Here is a 14,935-nt window from a genome sequence, read left to right as displayed (position 1 = left end):
CTGTTACCTGTAGATACATATATTATGGTCATACATGGCCTAGACATGCATATATCTTGTACATATAGACAGACATGCATATATATGATATGTGCACGCATACGATATATGCAGATGTTATTGCATCTTACACTTACGTCTCCCTCTTGCAATTGTAGGCTGAGTACAGTAAATGCCAGTACACGTAATTCCCATTGAGGTCATACTGGAGGCAGCTGCATATATACCTGTCGGGGGGTGTATCACTTGCGGGTGCTGCTTACAAGGAGATGCAGTACTATCCAGCAGCTTCTGATTGGCTGATTCTGTATTGACCCCTCTAGCTCATTTCTCATTGGTGTGGCGGCTATATAATATTAGTTAGCAGCCGTTTATTTCTTAATGAATATTTCCATTTAGACAGCAGCAGGAATGAAGATTTCTATTTGACTTTTAAAGATGTCTGTATTTCATTATATTTCCTTTAATTTTTATTTGTGTTATTTAATTATATTCTATATGGTAAATGCGATTTAATACTATGTTACATGTCGCATCCCAGGGGCCTGTGCTATATATCTATTACATTGTATAAACATAGACATCACAGATCGGGGACTGTCCCCTGATCCCTGGAGAACATATCTTCACACCTCACATTTTGTAGCTTCAGGGAATCTGAGAGCAGCAGGGGGTCCCAATGTTGTGTGATGTAAACAAGAGTCTCACCTTGTAAGATGATCCCAGCATTACATTGGAATAGGAATGGAGATAAAGCACTTTCAGTAAGAGACAATAGTTGGAATGATACCAAGAACAATGGAAGGAGATCTGAAAACAAATGCAGACAACAGAGGAGATGTCAGAAAGCCATGTATTACCAGTATTATATCAGTGCTGTGTGCTAGCAAGAAATATCTGTGCTCCTATAGTCTAAGCCAACATACTTACCACATGGTACTATTTGTCTCCTGTACTCGGCTAATGAGCCATCACTGACCACCTCGGCTTGCTGTAGTCTTCATCTAAGAACCAGGGTGCTCCCTTATATATATGTATGTGTAAGGTCCATAAGAAAGTGCTAGTATTCTGCCCAACAACTGCTGCTACTACTTGTAGATCACCAGCCAGTAAAGGGTGACCTATAGACAAAGGAACAAATCAAAAGAAGAGCACAATTAGTGCAGAATGTATCAGAATCAACATTAAATTAGGTTGTATCAGAGCTGCGTACTTATATGTCAAAACCAAATTCCATAGACTATGGAGCTCTGATACAACCTAATCATTTACCACCAACGTTGGTTTCTAATAGTGGTTAAAAAGCTCATGAAATTAGTGTAAAATGTCCTTTTCTGGATATACAACGTTGGTGGTAAATGAATTCAAAGCATTCATGGATTCTATTTGTGCACTCTGCATGCACTGTGTATGTGATACATGGTATGTATGTGTATATGGATGTGTATGTATGTTGCACAGTATGTATGGGATACATGGTATGTATGTGTGTATGACCAGTGGCAGGGGGGACAAGGCTATGAGGTCCAGAGGCCGGGGGGGTGGAAACTAGTCCATCTGCTCTCAAAGGCAGAAGCGAGGGCCCAAACAGGGCTCCATTCTTCATGTGTCACCCCCATATCTCCTTCCCCCTGTCCCTCATGCCCAGAATAGCAGATCAGGGGGTCTCAGAAGGATGGACAAACATTTCAATAATTTTAAGTGAGGGTTCTTGACTCAATACAAGAAGAGAATTCCAGTGATACAGATTCGTTAATATGAGAATAGGCGATGAGAGTGGTTGAGGATAAAAGGGGGCAGCTGTGGGTTGACTGTACATAGGATTAGAAAAGGGCAGGGCACAAATTATGTTTTGGCACTCAAGCAAAATGCCACACCACAGCCATGTATGGCACAATGCCATGGTCTCTATATAGGAACGCTGTGAGACTTAACATTTATTCTTATGTGTTCTGTTTGCCCTACATGAATCAACCAAGCCATGGACAAGCCCGGCATCCTTCTTGCTGGTGACGACCCAACTTGCTGTTGGTGATATTCCTCCTTGCTAATCAGATTCCTCTATGCTGTTCATGGTCCTCCTTGCTGATGAGGGTCTTACTTGCTGTTCATGGTGGTTCTTCCTGTTGATGGTCCTCCTTGCTAATGACGATTCTCCTTTGCTTATGAGGGTCCTGTTGATGAACAGCTGCTTACTTCATACTAAAAATACAGTTCTCTTTTTGGTTCTCTGAAGAAGAAATAAAAGTGATTGTACTAAGTGCTAGACTTACCAAAGCATCAGCCTCTTCTGTTACTCCTCACAACCCTGAATAATGGAAGTGATAGAGAGAGCAGCTAAACGGACAGCTTAGATGTAAACAGAAGGGACAGATATGTCACAGAGTGGTTAAGGAGTAGGCGCCTAATTCATTAAGGATCTTAACTTAAGAAACTTCTTATTTCAGTCTCCTGGACAAAACCATGTTACAATGCAAGGGGTGCAAATTAGTATTCTGTTTTGCACATAAGTTAAATACTGACTGTTTTTTCATGTAGCACACAAATAGCTTATTTGTACACTGAAATTTAAAGTTGATATTTGTGTAAAGTGGAAAGTGTAGAGTTTAACAAAATGTCTGAGAAAGAAGCAACGGACTTGATCAAGCTGACCAACCATGTACCCTTTGTGGGTTATAAAAGAATCTTGGTGTCCTAAGAACAGGATATTTAAATGTGGAATGGTGAAGAATATTAGTGAAACATTAAAAACATAAGTGAGCGTATGGGCTGTTGATGATAAGCTTCTCTCTGTGACCCTAGCGGCCAGATTTACTAAGATGCAAGTTTGGTGGCGGTTTTAAACCGGCACACATCGCCTGCTAGTTAGTGGTCCAAACCTCAGCCTTTACTATATGGCAGTTTGAGGCTGCGATTTAAAATGGTTGGCGATATGTGGCGGATTGAAAACCGCTGAACCGCCGGCAGTTTGGTTAAAATCGCCATCCAAAAGGTTTTTTAATACCTGCTTCTGAATGGCTTGATATATTCTGTTTGAGCTATTTTGCCATTCAGAACATAAGGAAGCACCACTGACATTTGAACTATGGGGGCAATCATTATTTATTGATTAAAGGGCAAAATGGGGATTTTTTTTTCCCATTATTAATTATTTAATAATTATATTACTCGGACACTATGTAATGCCAAATTGTGCAACATAAATAATTATATCCACCATTAACAATCAGTTAATATTATTATATATTCACATTTCCCCATAATATAATGCTAGAATAGTGTCTCCTTTAAAAAAATAATTAAATTAAGTTTGCCCTTTAATCAATAAATAATGATTGCTCCAATCATTTAAATGTCAACGGTTATGTTCTGAATTGCAGCACGCAGTTTGAGCAATCTCACCACTCAAAACCACCTCTTTTGCGGCGGTTTTGCAAACCCCAGCTTAGTAAATCCGCCGGTTTGTATGTTCATTGTTGCTAAAACAACGTGGCGCTTTGTAAAGTGGTAGTTTTATAAAATGACAATTCTGGCCATTTAAATGGTGGTTCGGGCTTTAGTGAATCCAAACCGCTGGAAAAATCGCTGAAAACTGGTGGTTTCTCCAAACCGCCCTTTAGTAAATCTAGCACTATGAGAGATGTCTAAGTCGTTTTTATATGGGTTTATGGATAACATCTGCCTTGTTTTTAAAATAAAATGTCATAGACTTGCATGGAAGTGTAAGCTGTGAGTGTGATATAGTGATATATAGAGTAATAAAGTAAAATAAAGGGACTTTATAGTGGTATGAGCTGCAGGATTTCTTCAGAATGACTTTTCAAACTGGAAAAAGTTGATTTTTGAGTTAAAAAGCTGCAGTTAGTTTATCAAGAGTGAAAAGTTGCAGCCGGTTTATGGGGCATATTTAAGAAAGCACGATAGTGCTTTTAACGGATCATTAAGGTGCCTCCTGTCCTCCGCAAATTTATTAAGGGTGCATCGCAGCAGATATCATGGATATCTGCTGCTTTGCATTCCTCTTCGTTTTTGGGAGCAGTTACCATTCAACAGAATGGTGACTGCTCCTGGCCGCAATCTAACAAGTCCCGAAAAAAAAATTTTTTCGGGAACTTGTCATGTTAATGTACGCCAGCTGCTGGCGTACATCATCGGAATGGAAGAAATCTAATGCTGTCAGCTCTGCTCCGAAGAGCAGAGCTGGACAGCGCATGTGTGGAGGGATCAATGTGATCCCTCCCTGTCACTCAGCGCGCTCTCTCTGCAACGATACAGAGAGGGGATCTGTGTGCGCATGTCCAGTTCTTGGAACTGGACATGCGCAATTGAAGAATGAAAAGAACGAGGAGAAGACCCGGAGACAGCGCTTCCGAAGAGGGGGGTAAGTATGATTTTTTACATCGCAGAAACAGCAGTTTTTCGGAACTGCTGTTTCTGTGCAGGGCTGTACATAAATGTGAGAAATAGTTCAATCCTTATCATTGCGATAAGGATTGAAAACTACTTTTCACTTTATGTGAATATTGATAAATGTGCCCCTATGTCTCAATAACTTCAGCATTAACAAGAGCATTAGTGTCAGATAGAGATAAAAAGACAGGCTATAAAGAGAGAGGGGAAGGTGGGATGTTGTAAAGGCAGGCGACTGAAAATAAGTCATGTCATAAATAAGACATGTCCGTCCTTGTGTGATAAGTTGCACAATCATTGATCAGATGGGAAAGGCAGACTTGGAACTATGAGACAACTGATATTTGTCAGAAGAAGACCATCAGAAGAGAAAGGAATCTTGGAGTGATACCTGTGGATGACAAAGTTGTACAGCAAGTTTCAATGTCCACCTACGCCTCTAACATGGCTGTTACGGGGTAGAGTATTCCTGAAACATAAGTCCACATTTCAGCAGGAAATTACAGAGAATCTGAAGGCTTTGACACCCAGAACATTGATCTTCCTGGAGGACAGTAATGCCGGCGTTAAGAGAACTTTCCTCTGTTTATCCAGATGATTCTTCATACTATGAATTAATTGGTTTCCATATAGTCTTCGTTTGATGCCATTATTACTTGAAATCATTAGAATCATTATCAGACATGTTGGTAAATCCAGTCAGAATGTTACCTCTAATGACCTGTGTGTGTGGCTAGAGATTGAAGAGCACAATTCCTACATCAGACCTCTACCCTACAAGTCTCTGCATAATATATTGTCTGCTTATTGGCTGGCAAACCATGGTGGGCTATATAAAATTCAATAATTTGTGTGAAGAAAAGGCTGTGACATCCCTCCTCCACTCTACAGGGAACCCCCGTATATGCCCCCCTACAAACCTACTTAGTCACTTTTAAGTATCTGTGTGGTGGCAATATGATAGAGCAGAGCCCACATTTAGCCAGGTCCTTCCATCAGAAGATCTGCCCCCCCCCCCCAGATGCGCAGTCTTGAGATTAATGCTCTTCACACTTCACATAAAAACGGAAACACAATAATAGCGAAAAGACATCATAAAACAGCATTATCTTCATGCTTTCCATTGGGCAGTTTGAGCTGTAAATGGGAATTAACAGCATTGTGCGTGTATAGAAAAAAATAAGTCTGTAATAATGAAAGATGAAAATGGCAGATGTGCGTCTATGATATTTAAGAGTGTGTTTGTCACATTGACAGGGAGAAATAGTAATCTGCCCAAATGTAGACACGGTAATCACTGTCCAGCTGCACCTCCGTCCAGAGAGTTACCGCCCAGTATCCACCTTGGTGATTGCTGATTGTGTAATAATATTTAGGGAGCTTAACCAGGATCCAAAAGTGTTCCTCCGCTATGCGTTTTGGGAACACAATATTAAGTAAAATATTAAATAATGGTGTCCCCTTCTAGTGCGCGGGGCTGCAGCTCTGTAGATTTGCTCATGTTGTCTGGGGGCTGAAGGGTTGTAAAGTTGGAATTTCAGTTATTTTGACACTTGATTCAAGTCACTGTTGCACATTAATGTAACAGTTGAATACATACATATCTGACACTTGAATTTAACACTTCACCTTAGATACCTGCAGAAGTTGTTTATTATGAATCTGAAATTCCAGGTGGTTTCATGGGGTGAATGGGAAGGGATACAGCTTAGCAGAGCTTAGAAGAGAGCAGGAGACACTTATGATTAGCACACAAAGGGGCTCATGCAGATTTGGCTTTAAAATGGGCATAAATGACTCTTAAAAGAAAGCGCACACAGAAATAACGGATTTCCGTTCATATGCAGAGCCTTAAACATCTTGAGATGCGTTCAGCTCCGCGTTGACAACATATGTTGACGCCAAGTTATCATCATCAGTGTATCCTCTACTAGGTACAAAGCATACACCTCCTAACATTTATATATGTGTGTTTATGCACAAGTCATATTTACGTGAACTCCTCCTTAATGTACTTGGCCTGCTTTTGCACGCCCCTTCCCTCCAGCGTTCACAGTGCACAGAAACTGACGTACAACTCTTTATCCCTGAAATAGATTAAGCGTCAGGCAAGGTATGTGCGCAGAAACACTACAGAGCCAACACAATCGCACATTACTGCGCCGTGCCGCATGCCAGTCATTACCATTATCTATAACACAGGAATGTATATGAGCCATGTGTCCTGTTTATGTGACTGAAGACGTAGCCCAGTGCTCTTGTTAAAGAAGAGATGCTTCCAAGCAAATGGATTCCTGTATTGAAATGCTACCACTGTCCCTTTAATTATTGCTGCTTTCTTAGCTCTGAGATGACCCTTTGTAACATACAGAAAATGACCATGATCTCTGTCAGCATGTGGCCTTGTAAATTCCTCTGCCTGGCTGTCCTCTCTTCCCAGTCTCTCCGACACTCTCATCCTGTTTTCTCAGTTTAGAGTGTTCAGCTGCATCTCAGCAATCGTCATCAATTACCCGTCAACTTAATTTGTATCAGAGGGTTTCCTGTGTTCTCTTTGTGCCAGTCTCTATTTTCATTTAGTCTCCTTATATATAAATAACAATCCCCCTATTATCTGCCGTTTCTCATATTCTATAACTGAGAAATCATTTTAAACACTCCCACAAATCCCTCTGAACCCCACTATCAACACCGCTAAGTTCAGATATGGAAGCTCATTAGCTGCTTATATCAGTATACATGTGAGCCAGTGTAACTCCAACCTACCTGTAGGCACAAGCGGATTACCCGGCTCTTTCAGGGAAAAGGCAGCCACCTAGAAAATACTGAGGGGTCTTCATTGGGCGGCTGCGGTTGGCTTAATGTGGGGGACCCTCCTTTTAGCAGGACACCTAATTTCCAGTTCATCCTTTAGGTTTGCCACAACTTGAATAATTTCCTTAAAGGCAGAATTTTACAAACCAGACCAAAGAAGAATTGGCCGATGTGACCGCTTCCCTCCACCAAACAGACGAGGACCACCAGACGTATCAGGACTGTGTAATGTGGGTTCCCAGTTCCCTCCTCTGCACACACCAAGTGGCTATGAAGTAAATATAGATTTATATTGTCTCACTCTTGCCCTTGCCCCTGTAATTGTCGCTTTACTTGTATTATGTAGCTGTTATATATACACACATACATCTTACATAGTACTGTACAGTACATTGCCCTGCTGGTGAGAGCGTATGTCTCCTTCCTGGTTGTCTCAGGCTGTCTCTCGGTCTGTCTCCTGTCGTCTGGTACCTCTCTCTATATATATTAGTCTCTCTTACTCACATCTTGAACATTCTGCCTCTCACTTTCCCTCCTATAAAGTTACTGTTAGTTTTAAGCTCCTGTGTTCTGACCCCCTGACCCCTCCTGAGCTCCATCGGGGACTGTAACAAATTTAGGGGATTTATTTCCAAGAGGCCAAGACAGTAAGGAGAAGTCGGAGCTGAAGAGAATAACAGGAGCAGAGGAAAGGAGGGGCTGGGGGACCCCTGAAATAGTTCAGATTTCTATGGGAACATTCACTGTCAATACCAGAAATATGTATGTAGAAGACAGATCAGGTTATGAAAGAGAGAGAAGCACCCTGGGAATACAGAAGCTACAAGGCTGTACGGTTCATGGACAGGCTGAGAGATAGTGAATGTTTGTGTGTGTGCTCTTCCTCAGTGCGTTCACCCATCAATCTTCATCTAGTATTGTCCTAATGCACCTGTTCACTCCCACCCCCCTCCCTTTCCACGCTCTCTCCTTCACTCTCCAAAAGTTTCAAACTTTTCTCTTTGTCTTGATTTTAGCAAACACACAAGTCATGGGAAAGACATACAAACTACCTTCATCCCTTCCTTCTAAAAACACATTGGCATTCCACCCCCCCCCCCACCCTGTCCAGCTACCCACCCCCAAAATCACAGGCTTTATGTGTTACAGAAAGAGAGTGATGTGTAAAGTCAGGATAACACAGGACAAAGGTAAAGAAAAGTTCTATTAACACCGCATCAATAAGACCCCCAAAATTTATACGGCAAGTTTAACCTAATAATGTCGTCAGAGTGAAGGGTTTCCTTACTGTAACTGCGTCCTCACCTCGTCCGAGAGTGCAACACTCTATCCCACTCTACCTGCATAGCAGGCCGCGCAGGGCCAGCAGATTTCAGGGTACTCGCTTTCCAAATACAGAAAAAGAAATCCATTTCTGTGGGTTCAAGATGTCGGTTCCACTAATAGAAAAAAAAATATTAAAAAGAGGGCTTTTCACCCTTTAATAAATCGTCTCCTTTGACTGTAAGCTCCAATGGGGCACTGACTCTCTGTACAGCGCTGTGTAATGTGGTGGCGCTATATAGATAAACTGTAGTAATAATTTGGGGGAATTCAATTCCCCCCGAAGTAGCGCAGCATTAAACCTATTACCGTTAATACTTTAAATTTAACCCGGCTTTCTACTCGCAGCTCAGAGAGCTGTGAGCAGAAATACCGTAATAATGGTAATAGTGCACAGTCCGCGTTACTTTTCACAATAACGCGGCCAATTGATTTCATAATAATGTCACAGCTATTTTAACTGACAAATTACATCCATGATAGACAAAAATATTTTACCTGATAATTCTGTATTTCTATTGCCACAACAATGATCAGACACTTTATGCTACATCATAAATAACCATATACAAACATCTCAGCTCTGAATACAAGACCCCATCTGTCAATGCTTCTCATCCAGGGTCGTGGTACCAGCTATTAGCTGAAGTTGAAATATAAGCTTCCCCATTAGAGGCTTAAACCTGCCATCTTTCAGAAGTCCTCACATTTCGGCTTTGCCCCTTTCCTAATGAGAAAATGCCGGCGTACTCGGTGACACTTCTATCAACAAATAACTGTGAAAACATAATCAATGAAGCCTAAGTAGAGATTATCCTGCGTTTAAAGCTCGTACACACTAATATTATTACTAGGCCATTGATCTCTATTAAAAACAGACTATCTAGGCATACTGTTGTTGTTAATATACACATGACAGACACAAAATCAGGACCTGTAAGAAACAGAAAAAGTAATCAAGAAAAAGAAATTCTAAAGTTGACAGATGCAATTGGCCGTTATCTCCATAATGAGCCAGGTTCTGAGAATGTGGCCTCGTAGATATTTGGATTTACTAAAAGGGGACCGCAGGCCCCAGGTCACGTTTAGAGTAAGTCATGGTCATGTGATAATACAACTTTCTGGTTGCCGACAATGTTCCTGGGACAACTCGTTTGCCAATTGGCATCTACGCTGCATCGCTGAATCCAGTGCGAAATACCCCCACTCTGCTCTCAGCCTCCTGGGCCCCCGCTCTGCTCTCAGCCTCCTGGGCCCCCGTTCTGCTCTCAGCCTCCTGGGCCCCCGCTCTGCTCTCAGCCTCCTGGGCCCCCGCTCTGCTCTCAGCCTCATGGGCCCCCACTCTGCTCTCAGCCTCATGGGCCCCCACTCTGCTCTCAGCCTCATGGGCCCCCGCTCTGCTCTCAGCCCTCCAGGCCCCGGTCTGAACATGGGCTGGTACTACGGATGCAAAGTGAAACCCCAGTCGACATTACTGGGCCCCCTTGCCTCCTGTAGCAGCAGTACCTCCTGTTCTGCCATTACAACTATGCATTAATATATTTAACTTGTACATAATAGTTGCATAAACAGTGAGTTCTGATGTCATTGTTTATAATTGGTGAATTGTTTGATCTGTTTCAGTCCTGCTCCAGCTACACAAAAGGGTCCCGAATTGGATCAAGAAATACTGACGACTGTGACAGGTGCGTGTGTGCCCAGTGGTGGGAGATAGGGGTGCGTGTGTGCCCAGTGGTGGGAGATAGGGGTGCGTGTGTGCCCAGTGGTGGGAGATAGGGGTGCGTGTGTGCCCAGTGGTGGGAGATAGGGGTGCGTGTGTGCCCAGTGGTGAGAGATAGGGGTGCGTGTGTGCCCAGTGGTGGGAGATAGGGGTGCGTTTGTGCCCAGTGGTGGGAGATAGGGGCGTGTGTGTGCCCAGTGGTGGGAGATAGGGGCGTGTGTGTGCCCAGTGGAGGGAGATAGTGGTGCGTGTGTGCCCAGTGGAGGGAGATAGGGGTGCGTGTGTGCCCAGTGGTGGGAGATAGGGGTGCTTGTGTGCCCAGTGGTGGGAGATAGGGGTGCGTGTGTGCCCAGTGGTGGGAGATAGGGGTGCGTGTGTGCCCAGTGGTGGGAGATAGAGGTGCGTGTGTGCCCAGTGGAGGGAGATAGTGGTGCGTGTGTGCCCAGTGGTGGGAGATAGAGGTGCGTGTGTGCCCAGTGGTGGGAGATAGGGGTGCGTGTGTGCCCAGTGGTGGGAGATAGGGGTGCGTGTGTGCCCAGTGGAGGGAGATAGTGGTGCGTGTGTGCCCAGTGGTGGGAGATAGAGGTGCGTGTGTGCCCAGTGGTGGGAGATAGGGGTGCGTGTGTGCCCAGTGGTGGGAGATAGGGGTGCGTGTGTGCCCAGTGGAGGGAGATAGTGGTGCGTGTGTGCCCAGTGGTGGGAGATAGAGGTGCGTGTGTGCCCAGTGGTGGGAGATAGGGGTGCGTGTGTGCCCAGTGGTGGGAGATAGGGGTGCGTGTGTGCCCAGTGGAGGGAGATAGTGGTGCGTGTGTGCCCAGTGGTGGGAGATAGAGGTGCGTGTGTGGTTCCTTTATTACTCAAGAATATTATCCGTGACTGCTCACAATCCCATTACTCCATGTACGGTAATCTAATCAGTGCTGTATGTGTCTTTCTACCTATCAGACTCTGCATCTTTAAAGACCACGGTCACATTGTCACCTGTAACACATGAAAGAGTTAAGGGTAGAAGACGCACAGAGGCTGATATATGAGCAGTAACTGAAGCCTCCACTTCTACTGTTTTATAAGTAAACATCTTTCCCCTCCTGCTTCTGTCTTGTTGTCATTTCTCCTCTCTGCTAGCTGTCTCTCTCCCCCCTGCACACATCTAATCAGTCTTCCCAGGTACACTCACATCATCTTCCCCTCAAGGGCTCTGCTGGGAACAAACTCTCTCAAAAAAAAGAAAAAATAATCAAATAGTTGTTTTAAAGGATTTAATGAGCCGTCCAGGGAGTTGTGTGAATGCTGAGCACAGACAGGCAGCAACTCCGCTCTATATCCTCTAACTGCCATTTATATCCACACTGCGGCACAGAGCTGCAGTCCCAGGTGCACCCGACTGATGTACAACATGAAAAGTCATTTCCTTCCACGTATACAAACCTGTATCTCTACATGTAAACACTTAGATTATTGCTTAATGTAATGGGTTCTATTCAGCCATAGAAGATCAATTTATACATTCTCCAATATTCCTTTATAGGCCTTTGTGGAAATTCTATGACATCTCCATAAATCTGCATACAGCGTCACATAATGACTCTTTCTACGCCCCATATAACCGCCAATACTAGCAGAGCTTCACTTCAAACTCTTCATCAACTTATTTAACATCAAATACTTCCCCTGAAATATATGACTGAATAAAGCTTAGAGGATGAATACATTTCCGGTCGTGGGCGATGTATGATGCCAGCCTCACCTGGCTGCCTGCTGTCCACATGTGTGATAATATCGTCCGCTTGTCTGGGAAATGTTACTCTCCGAGTGCTCAGGAAATGGAGCGTATCACACAGATCAGCTAGCAAAAACAAACATACACATATACATAAGTATATGCATGCAGAGGCCTGGCGTGATCATAACCATTCCAATCTGGTGACAATTCCTGGCCCGGGGGATCTGTGTTCTGTAACATCGCACAGATTCATGTGGCCAAATGATACCTGGTATTTACAGAGCGAAAACGCCACATGGCGGACAATCCGTTCCGGCACTTATACATTAAAGTGAAAATACTAAGGGGCACATTTATCAATGTTCTCCAAAAGTGAAAAATAGTTTTCAATCCTTATCACATTGATAACGATTAAACTATTTCTCAAATTTATGAAGAACGCAACACAGAAACACCAGTTCCGATAAACTGCTGTTTCTGTGATAAAAAAAAATACTTACCACGTCCTCTTCGTAACGCGATGTCTCCGGATCTCCTCCTTATCTTCTTCGTTCCTCTACATACTGCAATTGCGCATGTGCAGTCCGAAGACCTGGGCATACGCACAAACATCTCTGCTCTCGCTCTGCAACTATAGTTGCAGATAGAGAGTGGTGAGTGACAGGGAGGGATCATATGATCCCTCCACACATGCGCTGTCCAGCTCTGGTCTTCGGAGCAGAGCTGACAGCACTGAAATTTTCCAATTATGACAATGTACGCCAGTTTCGGCTGGTGTATATTAGTATAACAAGTTACCAAAAAAAACTTTTTTTGCGAACTTGTTAGATTGCGGAAGAGAGCAGTCATCATACTATTGATTGGTGACTGCTCCCAAAAAGGAAACAAAATGCAAAGCAGCAGGATATCTGCTGTGATGCACCATTCATAAACATGCGGCACACTCCAACTTGTGTTAGAGTTATGGTAAGTGTGTGAAAGTGTAAGCACTACTTGTTAAATATGCCCCAAAGAGATAGCAGTTTTGGTAAGGTGTAAGGACAGACCTCCACATCCTACATAGGAATGTGCCTTCTAATGACTAAGAGGGCAGAGATGTCAGCAATCCAGTAACCAAAACTAACACTGTTGTTTGGGAAATTTTTATTTTAATATCTGCAATGGTGAAAAGTCCTAGGAAGTAGCAAATAAAAGAGAAACAAGACATGAAAATGTTAAACAGCACCCAAGAGCGAAGGAACTGAGAGCCGCACAAAGATGACTTCTCCAGTGATGTAGGGGCTTTACAGGGTGGGTTGTTCTTCATACATAGGGCAAAGGGGCAGGGGTTCAACCTTTCATAATGTAAGATGAGAGGTATCAGGGATCGCTCATCTCTAGAAGGAGCAATCACCCTGCCAATCCTTATACAATAGGTGACAACACTTTATAAATAGTTTCCTGGAACGCTTCGCTAAGAACGTCACACGAGATGCCGTCTCGCTGGACCTAGGAGAACTACAGCCCCCATCATCTCATGAATTTCATTATAACTGGATTTTTCAGGAGACATGAAAAGGGACAACAGTTTTCAGGGATAAATCCTTAACAGCTGGGACTCTGCTTATACTGAACAAGCTACATGTGTGTTTTGTAACCAGGTCACGTGCATTACGGGGGTCATGATATAAAGCTGATGAGTGATCTATGATACTAATAATTTCAGCTGCAGATCAAGGTGTTGTAGGACCTGAGGCAAAGCTGCCAGAGCACACCCATCATCCTAGGGTCATACATTGTGTCATGTCCGTGTCTATTGTCACCAATAACGATTGTCCGATGCGATCAATGTGGTTCCAAAGCACAAGAGCGATTTAATAGCAATAAGCAGCAAAACACAATAATAATGTTATAAAGTATAACCGATACATACGCAGTGCACCCTGAATCCAGCCATCAAAGCTGATGTCTGGTGGCAAAGAGACTGTTCCTGTACCAGAGGCCAGTTTATATACAGTTTGATTTAGAAAAAAAAATGATGATGTCACAAATATACACAGATAACATTGGTCCAGAGTTCATGATGTTCCAGTAGATTGCTGGTCATAGGTCAGTTCATTCGATCCTCTTCCAGACGCAAAAAAACTATTTAAACTGACCCATAAACAGAGTGCTTTTGAGTATTAATCTCATACTATTCATAACTAGCGATCGCTATGTGCGATGGCTCCTTGTTGATACCGGATTTCTGCTGATAAAATATGGATTAATATGAGACCAAACTCCATACATTTCTGAGGACCTGAACCTTAAATACCTTTACTGTAGTTTTATCTATGTATAAATAATCTCTAATTCATTTATTAATAAATGAATGTGAGTTGGAACGTTAATAATTATGACCTGTTTACAAATGTAGATGTGAATGTAAGTGTATGCGTTGTTTACCTGTGCAATTGCGTCATTAATCCCGGTATGACATAGTGTACTAATTGCACGGTAAACCAATATTAATCAATTTAGCCGACTTCGACAATTGTCTTTAGCGTTACCCTTCTGTGTGTCCCGATAGCTGTAGAAACCTCAGAATCATGAGCAAAATCTTCAAACTTGTTCTGCAGACTATTGGCCTCATTCTGCTTCTCCTGCAGAATTTGCCCCTATTTGCGCTATATTTATAGACTATAAACGCGCGGAACGGTATTTCCTGCCACAACATTTCCTCTGATAATCTGCTCATCTCTAGCTTTAAAGAGTAGGAAGAAATGGATTCAGAAAGGAACGCCCTCGTTCCGTCCAACTCCTGTCATTGGCCAACGGAAACTTCTGCTCCTCCCCAAATGCTGCCATCTTGCTCCATAAAACTAAAGGAATTGGTGGAAATCTAAGGGCACCGGTGCAAACTGAGGCACATGGTGGACAGAGCACTGTCCCATTGTACGCTCCGAAACTGGCTCCCCCCTCTG

The 14,935-nt window shown here is 43.1% G+C and overlaps 2 long non-coding RNA genes across 6 annotated transcripts in view; one reads left to right on the top strand and one right to left on the bottom strand.

Annotated features, from left to right (window-relative positions):
* The window catches only part of LOC142099919 (uncharacterized), a 44,634-nt gene extending 33,288 nt beyond the window's left edge, over positions 1 to 11,346 (top strand). Inside the window, exons 2-3 of the long non-coding RNA XR_012678636.1 lie at positions 10,171 to 10,232; positions 11,213 to 11,346. This is a non-coding gene — a long non-coding RNA (uncharacterized LOC142099919). The remainder of the gene's footprint in view (positions 1 to 10,170; positions 10,233 to 11,212) is intronic.
* The window catches only part of LOC142099918 (uncharacterized), a 258,835-nt gene continuing 244,348 nt past the window's right edge, over positions 449 to 14,935 (bottom strand). For all 5 annotated transcript variants that reach the window (XR_012678633.1, XR_012678634.1, XR_012678631.1 and 2 more), the window contains exons 4-5: positions 931 to 1,121; positions 449 to 810 (exon numbers count right to left, since the gene is read on the bottom strand). This is a non-coding gene — a long non-coding RNA (uncharacterized LOC142099918). The remainder of the gene's footprint in view (positions 811 to 930; positions 1,122 to 14,935) is intronic.

This window comes from Mixophyes fleayi, chromosome 8, assembly GCF_038048845.1.
Source record: "Mixophyes fleayi isolate aMixFle1 chromosome 8, aMixFle1.hap1, whole genome shotgun sequence".
NCBI classification, from domain to species: Eukaryota; Metazoa; Chordata; class Amphibia; order Anura; family Limnodynastidae; genus Mixophyes; species Mixophyes fleayi.
This window is presented reverse-complemented; position numbering and strand designations above follow the sequence as displayed.